Source organism: Nesoenas mayeri, assembly GCF_963082525.1.
Source record: "Nesoenas mayeri genome assembly, chromosome: 6".
Lineage (NCBI taxonomy): Eukaryota > Metazoa > Chordata > Aves > Columbiformes > Columbidae > Nesoenas > Nesoenas mayeri.
Genome location: NC_137545.1, coordinates 12585789 through 12599623, shown reverse-complemented (window position 1 = coordinate 12599623; position 13835 = coordinate 12585789). Strand labels below are relative to the sequence as shown.

Below are 13835 nucleotides of genomic sequence, written 5' to 3'. Positions count from 1 at the left end.
TAACAGCAATGAGCCAGCATACTGGTTTGTACTAACAGGTCAGATAACACCCTGGCCTTATTGAAATCAAGGGAAAGTTTGCAATGGTCTTCAGTGTGGCCAGAATTACAGCCCAGCATGTTCTGCAGAGGCCAGAATGGCGCAGAAACCTCCATCATCTCCTGAAATTAGGCAAGCTCCGTAGAAGGTCCACTTTAAACCCACTTAAGGAGCAAGAAAAGGATGTGATGTACAAACCAACTCATGAAGGATCCATGACACTGCTATTAGATATAAAGTTGTATTCTAGTTTTAAAAGCATGTGTGATACTGATGCACTAATTAAAGTAAAAAGAGAGCAAGACAGCCAGCTCTCTTCTATATGAAGAGGAATACCTTGATCCCGACTCGCTGTTCTGCCGCCTGCAAGCTGGTATGTTGTTCCCTTGTCAGGGCATCAGAAAGCTGCCTCAGTAATGAGGAGCCTGTAGCTATTAATTTTTCATAGGGAGTATGTATCGCTGCAGCATTGTGAAGAGTTATTGATAAGGAGAAATGAGAAATCAAAAAGAAAGTACAGCATCTTTAATCACTGAGATTTCCCCCACTCTCCTGGGTTGAGAACAGAGAGAACCTCATTCAGAAACAGGCACAGGTGCACAGGCAGCACCACAAGTAGGTTCCCCTGCCGGCACCTGGCAAACCCCAAAAATGGTGGCATTAGGGACAACACACAGCACAACGCCAGGAGCCACTTTTAGCAGGAGAGTAACAAAATGCTAAAACAACAGGCACCTGCTCCCTACAGGCTAAGCAAGTTTTTTGGTCTGGTTACCAAGTATTTTAAAAGACTGCAAGGGAGGAGCACAGCAAAATGACCAACACCAGCTCCTTTTATATCAACTGCATATGAGCATCAGAAATCTCAGGAGTCAGCACCCTCCCCCCTCCCCCCCACTATTAACAGAATGCATTAATAACGACATTATTTTAATGCTTTTTCAATCTGCATTTATCCAAATGCCATCATGTTAAGGAGTGTTAATTACACAGTGTTGTCTGCGACATCACATTTACAGTAGCATCTGTTGAGCCGGTGACATGCAAGACCTGTCACATTTGAATTTTTTCTGACAACTATCACACTGAAGAGCTGGTGATGCTTCATTACAGCTTCCTTGAAGTTTCAGAAACATGGTGGCTTCAGCTCTTCATGACACCCATGTTTCCTGGAGTCACAGGAAGAGCTATATAGAAACACAATCTCTTTCCTCCAAACCTTTTTTATTATTTTAATTTCCTCTCTAAAGTTTTTCCATATATGCTCTCAGAGACAGATTCAAAAGGTTTCTTACCCCAGTGGATAAACATGGGTGGTTTTTCTACCAGTGTCCAGCTTTGTCTGTCAGAACCCAGTTCTCCAGAACCACTCCAGCCCAAAGGCTGCCCACAGCTGCCCCACCTTCCTCAGTGCAGAAATGCTGCAAAAACACCCCAAAACCCCCAGGTCCTTTGAGGGACACCAACACCCTGCCACAGTGCTGTTCCACCCAGAGCAGGGTGGACTACCACATCTTCTATAAAGGGAAATCCCGAACTGATAACCTGGAGTCATATAGGGTGGTCAGCTGGTGTGTGAATGAAAGGGATTTTCAAAATAATTGGATTTTCAAAAAGCCTTTGACAAAGTCCCACACAAAAGATTACTAAAGAAACTAAGCTACCATGAACTCAAAGGAAAAGCTCTTTTATGGACTAAAAGCTGGTTAGGAAGCAAAGGTTTGGGGATGAAGAAAAGCTAGCTCTGGGGTCCCCCAAAAGTACACATTCATGAAGATTTCATTGAATACCTTCATCACTGACCTGAAGAATGGAGAAACCAAAATTTCAGAAGCTGCAGATAAAATCAAATCATTTTGGATAGTGAAATGGCAAAGCAATGGTGAAGAATGCCAGCAGAAACTCAAAAAGCCAAGTCAGTGTGCATGGAGACGGCAGCAGAGCTTCATTAGATAAGCTTGAATGCAATTCACGTAGGAATATCCCCTCTAAACCATGCCCACACGATGCTGAACCCATGGGAGTCACAACTTGGATCTTGGAGTCATCATTGACAGTCATCTGAAATCATCAGCTCATTGTGCAGTGGCCTCCAAAAAAAGAATCAACAAAATGCTGTGAATCATCTGGAGGGATACTGTGAGAGGGACAGGTGTTGTTTTGCCACTTCACAAGGCCTTGGCATCTCCCCATCCTTTATGCAATCCTGGTCTTGGGATGGTCACAGCAGTTAGGCAAGGGCAACTGATATCATAACGGGATAGAGCTGCTGCCTTTGCACAAGGAGAAAGTACGAGGGTTCAGACTATCCAGCTCAAGGAGGAAAAAGCTGAAGAGAGTTTACTGTTTTAAGGTTTAGAAAAACATGGATGCAGTGGATAAGCTAAAGGAACCGCAGTTTGCCAAGTGCTGCAGAATGAGAAGTAGGGGGAATTGGTAAAATTAGGAGGAGATCAATTTAGGAGATAAAAGAAATAATTTATTTGCACAGGAGGTGGTGAACACCTGAGACTTGGTGCCACAAAAGGCTGGAGAGGCAGGCAGTGCCAGGGGACTCAAAAAGGGTTGGACAAACTCACAGACAACAGGGCCACCAACAGATACTGGGATGGTGAGCAGGGACCAGACATCCACCAAACAACCGTGAGTGGTGGGGGGTGCTGTAGAAGTGGCCACACGCTGCCTCCTCTCCCTAAACACCAGTCTCTTTTCTCATGGAAAGAGGCAGAAGACTGGGCTGGCTGAACTACCTGTCTGACCCAACAGGCACAAGGATACAAACACAGAGTGCTATGCAGAAGGGCCTCAGGAGATCCTTCAAAATGCTTTAAAAAAAAATAAAATAAAATTTAAAATAAAATTTAAAAAAAATCCATTTGAAAGACTTCCCTGCTAACCAAATCTTTGCAAAGCCCTGGAATATTTTCCAGTGTTGATGCACGAACAGTGTATTTTAAAAGACTTTTGGGTCACTGGGTGGCAGCAGGTAAAGGAAAAACAAAAGAAGTAGTAGGAAGAACGATATCCAAATCTGACTAAATCATTAGATCGCTCCAAATGTTCAGCTGAAATCTCCAGCCAGGTCTTCAGTGCCCCGAGTGCTTTCCCCATCCTTGGTATGTCAGTTTAAATTATCATCAACATCAATTCTTTTGTTTCTTCCCTTTCCTAACAGATGTAGTAATCACGCATCTGGACACTGGCAATATTTCTAAGTGTATAATGGAGGCAGAGATAGAATTAATTAATGATCCAAGTTAGACAGAAGATGCGAGTTAATTTCTTGGAGGTTTTTGAGGGGTTACTTGTGGCTGGAGGTGTTCTTGTGAGCTTCCAGCTCTGTCGCACAACCCAGCCATGCATGTCAATGAGAAAACAGGCATTTCAGAAAGAGAATAGGCCGGATATTGAAGGACCCAGTGCCACAAATACTACTTTCTTAGTGGCAACAGGCCTCAGATAGTAGCTAAAGTCAATGCAAATCAGTACTGCCAGGAATTAAATTTCCCTGCTGGGAGCATGGTAGAGTGATTCCATTTGAGGGTTTCTTCATCTTCCCTTCCACACACTCTGTTTTTCCTTGTCTGTTCACCTATCTGATTCCGTCCTGCATATCAAAAGACAGCTGCTTTCCACCAAGGAGAACATGAACAAATCACATGTGCACAAAAACACAGACAAAAACAGGGACAATGAAAATCAATCAAGGCCACCCCATTTTTATGATGAATGTATAAATGAACTGCTAACTGGGAGAGACAAGCTCCAGATCTGACACGGGTCAGATGCTCTGGGCCTGCGTGGGATGAGTATATAGCAGAAACTACACGCTTTGCCAAGGGGGAGACAGTCATGTAACACCCAGCTAATCCACACAAGCAGCCTGCTGGCTGTGACTCGCTGGAGGTGTTGTCAACTGCCACGGAAGACTCTGGCACAAAGGGAAGGAGCAGAGCAGATACAAATAAAGCTTATCCACAGTCAGGATCACAACTCCTGTTCCCCCCTGCAAATTTTAAATCTTGTTAAATCACTCCATTATCAATTATACATATATAAGGTTAAAAGTCTAGCAAAAATGCAACTAATCAGCTAATAATGCAGTCTGAGAGGGAGTCATTGAGAGGCAGTAATTCTCAGTGAGATTATTATTTTCACAGCTTTTGAGATTAGTAACAAGTTTTACATTTTCTATGACTAGTTATTTTGGGTGGCTTCAGTTTGGGGTATTAAACTTATGCAAGAGAGAGACACTTTTCTGAAAAAGGCTGTGTCCCATCTCTGAACTCCCAGTTTCTAGTGTCCAAATGCACTACCAATTTTTTTGGTTTTGTGGGTTGTTTTTTGTTTTTTTAATGCCTCCTGCTATATTTTTGCATGTGTTTTCAGAAACATTACCCAAGCCCTTTAGAAGAGAAAAGTCACACACACACATAAAATACTGCATTGCAAATTTATGATTCTACATCCGTCATCATCACTGCATGTCTACTTCTTCATCAGCGAAGAACATTTAAACTGATCTTGGGGCAGCATAAAGCCAACTCAAATGCCATTTCTCCAGGTGACCAGCACAAAAAGGCCTCACTATAGTACCCAGCACTTGTACAGCCCAAACTTACAAGGTACAACCTTTGCACAAGTAAGAGAAATGAACCCCAAGGCCTCTCCAACCTGCAGGCAGCACAAGAGCTGGGAGCCTTTGGTGAAGCAGATCTCAGCTCCATATCCTAGAACCAAACCGGGCACGGGTCCGTATTTAGCCCCAGCACTGGGAAATAGCATTTAATCCTGCTAATGTGGCACCAGTCATGTACACCAGCTAGCAACAAATGGAATCAACTCTCAACATGCCCCAACTGGCAGGATTCAGCTTCTACAAGAGATGCAAAGTCCCCTCAGGTCTCTATGTATCTTTTATGATCCAACTTCTCTGCTTCAGGTCTTGAATTCCTCCTTTTACTGTCATGACAATTTTTTAAATAAGCAAAAGCTGTTGACAAACTCTGAGCTCACAGCCTTACTCAGCAAACTAAATAAGTAAGTTGCACTTAAATAACTTTCACTACGCCTCAACTTTTGAGGAAAACACAACTCGGACACCAACATCACCTTCTCTTTGTGGAAATCAGCTGGCTGGCCCTTTGCTATGACAAACATTCAGGCTCCCCGAAGTTGCTTTTTCACCAGATTCAATGATTGCATATTTGCAGCAAGCAAATACTTACTCCAATTCCCACTTCGTGCTCGCTCTTTTATCATTAGGTTTCTCCTACTGGGTGTACGCAAGCTGCATGGTAACTCTCACTCACACTGAAACAAGCTCTCAGGCAAATTTGCCTTGGTGTCCCCAGTGATTGTGAGCAAGTTCCCCGCCACTCTCTCTCTCAAAACTGCACCCACACTGCTCCTGGCATTTGGATGAAAGCGGTTTGTCAATAAAGCGCTGAAAGAAATTGCCTGCTTGGAGGGTGCAGTGTCAGCTGATGGACAGGAACTGAGTAACTAGCTTGTCCTGACCAAAACAGGATAATTTTTAAGTGTCAGGAAAAAATTCAAATCCAGGTAGTTTATTTTTAAAAATACCCCCAAAAATTCATTTTTCATCCAGCATTCCAGCTTGGCCTCTCTCTAAAGAAGAGGAGGATATTTTTCTTTTTGGTTGGAAAGTGGATGTTGATGTTTAGCAGGTTATACAGCTCCAGGCATTATTATTTTTCAAGCTAGCAGCTTGAATATGCCTTTTCTTTAACTGTGGCGTTCCAGAAATTCCTAGCTCTAACCTTATATATGGAGACAAAAGCCTGTGTTTTTGCATTAGCTCCAACTTAAAACTGCTGCGGATCTCCAGAGTCAAGAAGCGTAAAAAATTAAGGTTACCACATCATCTGGCCACAGCTTATTGTCTCTTCGTAATTAGTACTGCCTAAACCCCTTGGCAAGGCATATAACCTGCATTTTTTGTTTGCTTGTTTTGGGCTATTTGTTGTGTGTTGTTTTTTCTTTTTGTTTTTAATAATTTATCTAACATATACATATACACATAAAATATATGCTTATACACACACACATATGCAAATATTATCTTTTTATTGTAAGTATTGACACGCCACAGCTAATTGTCAACACGGAATCTCACCGATTTTAGGTACTTGCCACAATGAGAAGCTGACTCTGATATGAACACTAGTTGTCTCAGGTGAGGCAGATAAATGCTGGCAGAAATGACAAATTATACCTCTTCAAACTGGAGAAAAAAATGAATACATAACTACATATCAAGCAAGACATGACTGAAAGCCTCAGATCTCTAAGGAACAGCTTGTAAAACACAAGGCAGGAAGCGGAAAAACTTTTAATACAAACAAAAACAACAAATCTGAAATTAACCTGATTTAAAAACCACCTGAGTTGCCTCAGATAACTGAACAGGGATTAGTTTGTGCACTTCATTCTTGGCAGCACCATGAGAAAGTGCACAGCTCCCAGGATTTATCTCCTTAAATCCTGTAAGATTTATCCCACTAAATCTCACTTAGCCAAAGCAAAACAAGTGAATTTTTAAGAGTAATGAACACCTCTTTCCAGCTCCCACCCCACTTGTCCTTCAGTTTTATTGCCATATTTCTTTCCATCACCCTTATAGTGCTTACTGTTAGAATACAGAAAATGAACACTCAGCTAAATCAACATCTACCTGCCATTAGGGAGCTAGATGACATTCCCTGTCATACAAGAAGCAAGGGAAGTTGTGTCCCAATGGCCATCCTTCACCCCAGCAGGTACCAAAGTCAACAGATGGCTGGAAGGACAGTGCCTCAATTCGCTTTTGATTATTGATCCAAGTTTGGAAGAACAGCTACGCCCCGGTACTCTTGCTTTCAGGTGCAGGAGCTTTCAATAGAAGAGGTACTTGGTGATTTGACACCACTCATCTCCCTCTTCTCTAAAGGATATGAAAAGATGTATTAAGATAAACCTTGTGCCAAGCTCTATAATGCACTTCTAATGACATACAGTAGAAATCAATGCTTCTCCAATGTCCCGCTCTTTCCTTGGACTTGCCAGTGGAGTGGAAAACAGATATTCAATACTTGACACAAATTACTTCTGAAAGTCAAACTATATTAACAAATATATTCTGTCGGCTGTGTAGGGTACATGTTCAGTTCCTGGTGTTTGCTATTTAAAAAAAAAATAAAAAATCACTGTGTAGGAAAACAAAGTGGAGGGGGAAGAAAGAACAACAAACCTAGCGCCCAACTGAACTCTGCAGTTCATTACTGAAGTTCAAGTGTTTTATGCAGAGGTTTGGCACAACCATGGATAATATCAAGGAATTCTTGGCTGGCCTAATTAATTGTGTTACTCGTTTTACTTCAACACATGTAATTTGTTACATTTTGTTGCTTTTCTGCTTGCCTCCCCTCAGTCATGCGCCTTCCTACATGACATAGTCTATCTGGCTTCTAAGAACAAGACAGAGGGTTATTTTCTTTTAAAGAATGCTGCTGCATGCCCTAAGGACACAGTTCATCTACTCTCTGAGGGTTAATATATTAGAGATGGGACAGAAGGAATGTAAAGTTGTCTTAACCTGTCATGACCTTTGAGCCTACAAAGCCAGAATGTGGAAATCTTTCGTTCCTCCATTAATTTGGGGGCAGAGTCGCAGGAGCCCATCCCATAAAAATTAAAGCCATTTTCTCCAAATAGGATGCCAACTCCCATTTCAACACGAGAGCTACTCTCCGAGAAGTGCTCCACACAGGGGTTTTGAGACCGCTACTGCCAGTCATAAAATGCTTATCCACCAGCCTCAATCGAAAAACCCCTGTACAAGTAGACACATGTTGCACAGGCATGTGGGCCATTGCAATCCACACAAACAGAATTAAGCCATCCCAAAAGGCTAATTGTCATAGCAGCGGTGACCAAGGAGTGGGCAAGGGGAGGGAAGCCACGAGGTGCTGCTCTGGGCAAAGGGTTGGCAGCATGAGGTCAGGGCAGCAGCTGGTGAGGAAGGGAGCAGCCAAGCAGCCCAGATGTCTCCTGCTGAAGGAGGGAGGCGACTGCAGGGAAGGAGTAGAGCCAGCTGCCTCAGATGTCTCATGCTGTTGGAGGGAAAGGTCCTGGGGGGTTCTGAAACCCCCTCCCCACGCTGTGCCAGCAAGGGGGAGAGGGCACAAGGAAACGGGAGACACCTCAAGATCACCATCACCTTCAAAGTCTTCTACAAGGCAAGTGATGCTACTGTCCAACAAAGCAGATTCCACTAAAAAATAAAAAAAAATTCCTCCCACAAAACCATTTTGTAAAGATGGTTTGCAATAGATCACAGATAACAACAGAGATGTTGCAACATACCAAGAAAAACTCCAGCACTGCTGACAGAGAGAATAAGGGAAAACTCAGTGGCAAAAACAGCAGCTTGGCTTTTGCAGCTTACCCTCTGCTTTACATAAAATGCTACGTTCGATATTAGTTAAACATTTATGGTTCCACATCTATACGCATATCTGCACAGACAGGCAGACGTAGGGAGCTCGTTCTACCATCCAATAAAGTAAGGGAGGAAAACAGAAAATAAATATGCCAGGAATGGGTTGTGTTTTGTGTATATACTAAAAGTGATTTTGCCAAGGACATTCATGACTGGCGGAAGGGAGGCAATGCAGAAACTGAAAGTGACTTCACTGATAGAAGTGGAAGAAAAGTGCCTCAATGTTCAGCCTCTCATCATTACATCACATTAAGTCAAGCCAGCAAGTGGAAATATAATAGCATAGCTGTGGCTAGGTACATGCACTGTATTTTCATTGTTGTTATTTATTCACATGTGACAAAGATTATTTGTCCTTTGCTTTCAGCCTCTGGTCCTGCTGCACCTCAGCACACTGTGGTACCTAGATGGGAGTATCAGGCAACAGCATTATGTATAGAGGCATATATTTGCCATTGCATATAGTCAAATTTGCACCTGAGTTAGTGACAGAAATATCTAATTCCACAATTTCCTGGGGGGAAACTGACCCATTTCAGCAACATGGCCTGACATCCCCATTTGCTTTATTGCTGTGCAAAATCCCACATTATCAGCAAACACACACCACCAGTCTCTGTGTCACTACAAACACAGCTCAAGGTAAACACAAACCACTGTGTAAGTCAAGTACCACAAAGGCAGACATCAAGACATGAAGAAAGCTGTTTTGTGTTACAGGGCAAGGCACTGTTATTCTTTACACATAGACTCCAGAAGTGGGGACCCAAATCCTACCTCCTCCATCCTAGGAATTACAGACAGCATTTTCCACAGAAAAATGGCAATGCCTTTAATTACATGCTTGAACTTTTGGTCAGCCCTGAAATGGGATCATTGTAAGTCCCTTCCAACTGGGTCTGTAGACCTCTGGTCAGACGAGGAATCTGCTTGCTCATGCCCTAGGTGCCAGGGAGGGTGGTAAGGAAAATCTCTCTTAGGTGCTGCTCAGAATTTTTACAATGAAAATAAGAGTCTTTTCTGAAATAGTTTCAGCTGATCAATGTTAGTGGCAGGGGAAAGGTCCTGAACAGGGTTTTGCACATCCAGTCTTCCTCTGAAAATCTGACATCTAAAACATCACTCGTCTGATTGCCAGGAAGTAAAAGTACTGTATGAAATGCTCCAGCTACCAGATTACTGTGCAAAACCTCTCCAGCAGCTACTTGTAAATAATTACATAACTGTTGACATACAGCAGATATTTATGGAGGCATTCATCTATAGATTGTGCTATCTTTCATGGAAAGTGGGGGGTGCAGCAAGTCTGAAAAGGACAGATCTTCATTCATAACTAGCTCTGCATCCCTAGAGTACTTCAGCTCCACCATGGGCCATATTTCTGATGTCTTTTCTGTTATGTTGATTCAAGTCATTTGACTTCTATTGCATCCTTAGGTCTCATTAAGTCTATCGAACTACAAAACACACATGAAAGGAAAACAGGTCCAAAATGCATTTGAGATCTCATGAGAGATAGATTTGTGTAATCCAGTCAACCTCAATGGGAGTTGGTCACCTAGCTCTTCCAAAAATGCAAGACTGCCACTTTACCTTGTTATGAGAGAAAAATATCCTATCTAGAAATGTAAGACAAGCACCAACTCCATTTCACTATCAGGAACCCTCATTAACTACCTCACTTCACGTCTTCTGTCATTTAAGCATCCAATTCACAAATGACTCTAATAGGTGAAACAACAGAGGGACAATAACCCCCAAAAATAAAATTGGGGAGAATAACTCCAGCAATGCGAAATGTAGCAGGCCTATCGTTCACCAACTGCAGGCCCGGAGCTCAACAGCACTAATTAATAGGGCAGCACTTGATTTGAACACAATTCTCTAGACATATCTCACATGATAACAGCATCTGCTACTTGGTCTGAACATACATGGACATTCCTTGTAGGCAGCCCTCCATAGGAGAAGAAAAAAGGTTATTTGATATAATCCTGAACCTGCTGAACTAAAACTAAATTACTTAGTCAAAGCAGACCCTTACTGCAAACCAGCCAGTATTATCATTGATGTGATGGATGGACGTTTATTCTCACTGTTACCAAACATCAGTGACAGTGACCTTTCTTTTGTTGCTTTGCTGAGCTGTAAGCTCTTTGTAAAGACTTCTGGTCCTTCCCTTAATGTTAAGACAACCTCAACTTAATTTGGAGGTTGGAATGCATCCTTTATCCTAATGTGTGTAAATGCATACTATATATGCATAAATCTTGCAGGCAGAAGATGTCACTTCTCCTCTCAGCCACTTCCCTTTCTTACCCAAAATTCATCATGAAAAGATAGAACGGTAAACATTTAAAAAACAAGATCTTTAAACACTTATAAAAAAATATAAAGAAGAGATCTTGGAATGTTAAAATTCAACCAAGCTGCACATGCAAAAGCACACATGCACACTTCAGAGCTTGTATCATATTCATGGCATGCAGCGTAACCGCCAGGGAAAGCCTTATTAGATGAAAATAAGCCTGTTGTAAGAGATTTCCTTGCAATTATTCTGCTACTATTATCCTGGCCAGGCATTCATGCAGCTTTTCAAATTAATATGCTTCGTTTTCTGAGCAGGAGATCAGAATAGTGGAATTCTATGGGGAACTCAATTACCAAAGAAAATGATTGCTTGAGCATTGAAGAAATTGGAACTACATCTAATTGTGAATAGTAGATTATTATCTGGATTATGGAAGACACTTTGAAATTAACTGAGACATATAGCTATATACATCTTGAGGATGGTACCTGCTAAGATTTCTAGGGCTCCTCTCAGGCACAGAGCGGCTTGCTCTCACACAGAAAACTGAAACTACCAATGTGGTTTTGTTGGCTTTCAGGCAGGGATGCAAAAAGCCAATATCCCTGCTGAGAAGTTAAGAAGCACAGAACAACAACAACAAAATCACCAAGGGAGTTTGCCTGGGACTTGTTCCTTTCCTGATTTGTATTCCTTTGGTGTGGATAAACATTAGCATGTTGCTGGGTGGTTGGCTTTTTTGCTGCTTGAAGATGGTGCTGTCTGGTTGTAGCTTGCTGGTGCGTTCAGGTGGTGGCTATACACTAAGCGCAGCACAGCTCTAAGAAATGAAGGTAACTTCCTGCCTTTGAGCTCTGCTATAGCACAGACATGAGCTTAAGCAGTGGAACAGGAGGGCAAGATGAAAAGGGTTTACATCCAAGAAGTTTGGGATTGTTCAGAGAGTAAAAACAGGAGGCTTTGTAAGGGATTCAAGGGTTTTGTTCAATTTCTCTCTGAAGATAAGCAAGTGCTACAAAGAAAAAAAGATTATAGTATTGAGAAAACATTTCAGAATTACAACAAACATGAAAGGACACAGGATCCATAGGATGCACACTGAGTAAATATCTGGCAGAAATGATGCATGAAATATACCTTGCAGATTGGCATCAAAATGGTACAAAGGCTGGAGAAGCAGCTGGGAACAATGCTGAAGCTCAGACAGCGGGAATAAGGACGTAATAGCAGAGAGGCAATGTGGACAATTCAAGACCTGCAGGTACTTATGTACAGATTTTATACAAGAAAAATATATCTGTGGCATCCAAAAAGAAGTAAAAAAAACTACCAAGGAAATGAGAAACTGAATTGAGGAGTAAATTTGCTGTACAAGAGAGCACACTGGGAAACCATAGACAAAATCGCAAGGAAGAAGTGAGGAGGAAACAGTTGTTTGGGTTTTTTCTCCACAAAAATACTACAAGGCAGACAGGCAGCATCACAAGCAGGGTTTCTCCAGAGACAGAGAAACATCTGTGTCAGTGCCTGGTGAGAAAGCCACGGGAACTTCCTCTGCACAGACAATTTCAAACAGAAAGAAGCCAAGAGACGGGCGTGCAGAGTAAACAGAGGGCCCGCTTTCAGAGGGTACACTTGGAAATTGAACTCATTTAGACTAAGAAAATAAAGGTTCAAAGGGCGTTTAGTTGTTTACTACACATGTTAACAAGGAGAGAGAATATATTTCCACAAAACAAACAAACCAACAAAACCCAAACCAAACTTGTTTAATACAATGTTGGCGTTAGAATAAACAAGAGTAATGTGGGCAGAGTAGACTCAGGTTGGCAATAAGGGTTCCTTAACGTCCCAGAAATCCTGGAATTGTCCTCTCAAAGCAAGAACAAAAAGCAAAAATGGCAACCTAACACTCTAAGGCAGGGCACAGTAAATTTTACAGAAGGGATTACATGATAAAACAGTTTGCAACAACTGAGGACTAAACTGGACAGCCTTCTGTTCCCCACAAGGTGACATCTCAGATTTTTTCAAATACAGCCACACTTTTACCACCACAGCCCCAGTTTTGTTCAAAGAAAAAGGCAAAAACTTCCTCATAAAATGGAAACCCTAAATTTGCTAGTCAAAAACTAGCTCATTCTCCTTAAAATGCCTTCAGGATGACATTTTCTATACCTATATCCATATAGATGCCTGAGTACACATTCATTCACAGCTGGTAAAAACACAAATGCATTTCAACACAGACTCACCGAGAAATACTCTCCAGACTTGGCTTTGTAGTACCAAGACAGCTTGTCAGTAACTCACTCTACCAGCCTTTGAAATCCATCAGAAAGAGCTCCATCCTTTTTACACACCTATAAAACTCGAGTTGTAACCAACCTCATTTTCTCCGCCCTCTAACTTCAGATAGTTCGGCCAAGCTGTTTCACCTATACAGCTTTCTGACAAAGAACTGGTGTTTCTCAGATGTTTTGAAGGTTACTGCATTGCCTGCCATTTCTTACTGCAGATAAAAATGGCTTGAGCCTTGAGACTTCAAAACGAGCATCAATGAGGGATCTTAGAGACGTTTAATGCAGGGGCCAGTTCAGAAGGAGAGAAGAAGCTGTTCATGAAGTTACTCTACAGCAAATGTGTACTTGAGGCAAGTTGTTTTGATTTGCTGGGTTTTGGTTTCTATTTAATTGCTAATAAAGAGCAAAGCTAGAGACCAGAAACAGGATTCCTTAAGTTCTGCTTTCATTTCTACCACTGTCTCCAGTTTCATCACCCATGAATTACACAGGGGAGTTTTCTGTAACCATATCATGAAACATGTAGTCCATGACCACACAAGTTTAAAAAGAAAACAACTCTTTCTCAGGTTTGCAACTATTTCCCACTTGCCCGCAGAGCTCTTTGCTCCACAGCTGCTAGGACCTACCTCCAGTCCAAGCAAGTCTGCTCCCCATTTCACCCTTCCTTGCTTTCCAG

The 13835-nt window shown here is 42.0% G+C and overlaps 1 protein-coding gene across 1 annotated transcript in view; it reads right to left on the bottom strand.

Moving 5' to 3' along the window:
* ERBB4 (erb-b2 receptor tyrosine kinase 4) overlaps positions 1-13835 on the bottom strand; it is a gene marked incomplete at both ends in the record, with an annotated part of 612462 nt that overhangs the window by 486001 nt on the left and 112626 nt on the right. The gene's annotated exons all lie outside the window — the stretch shown is intronic.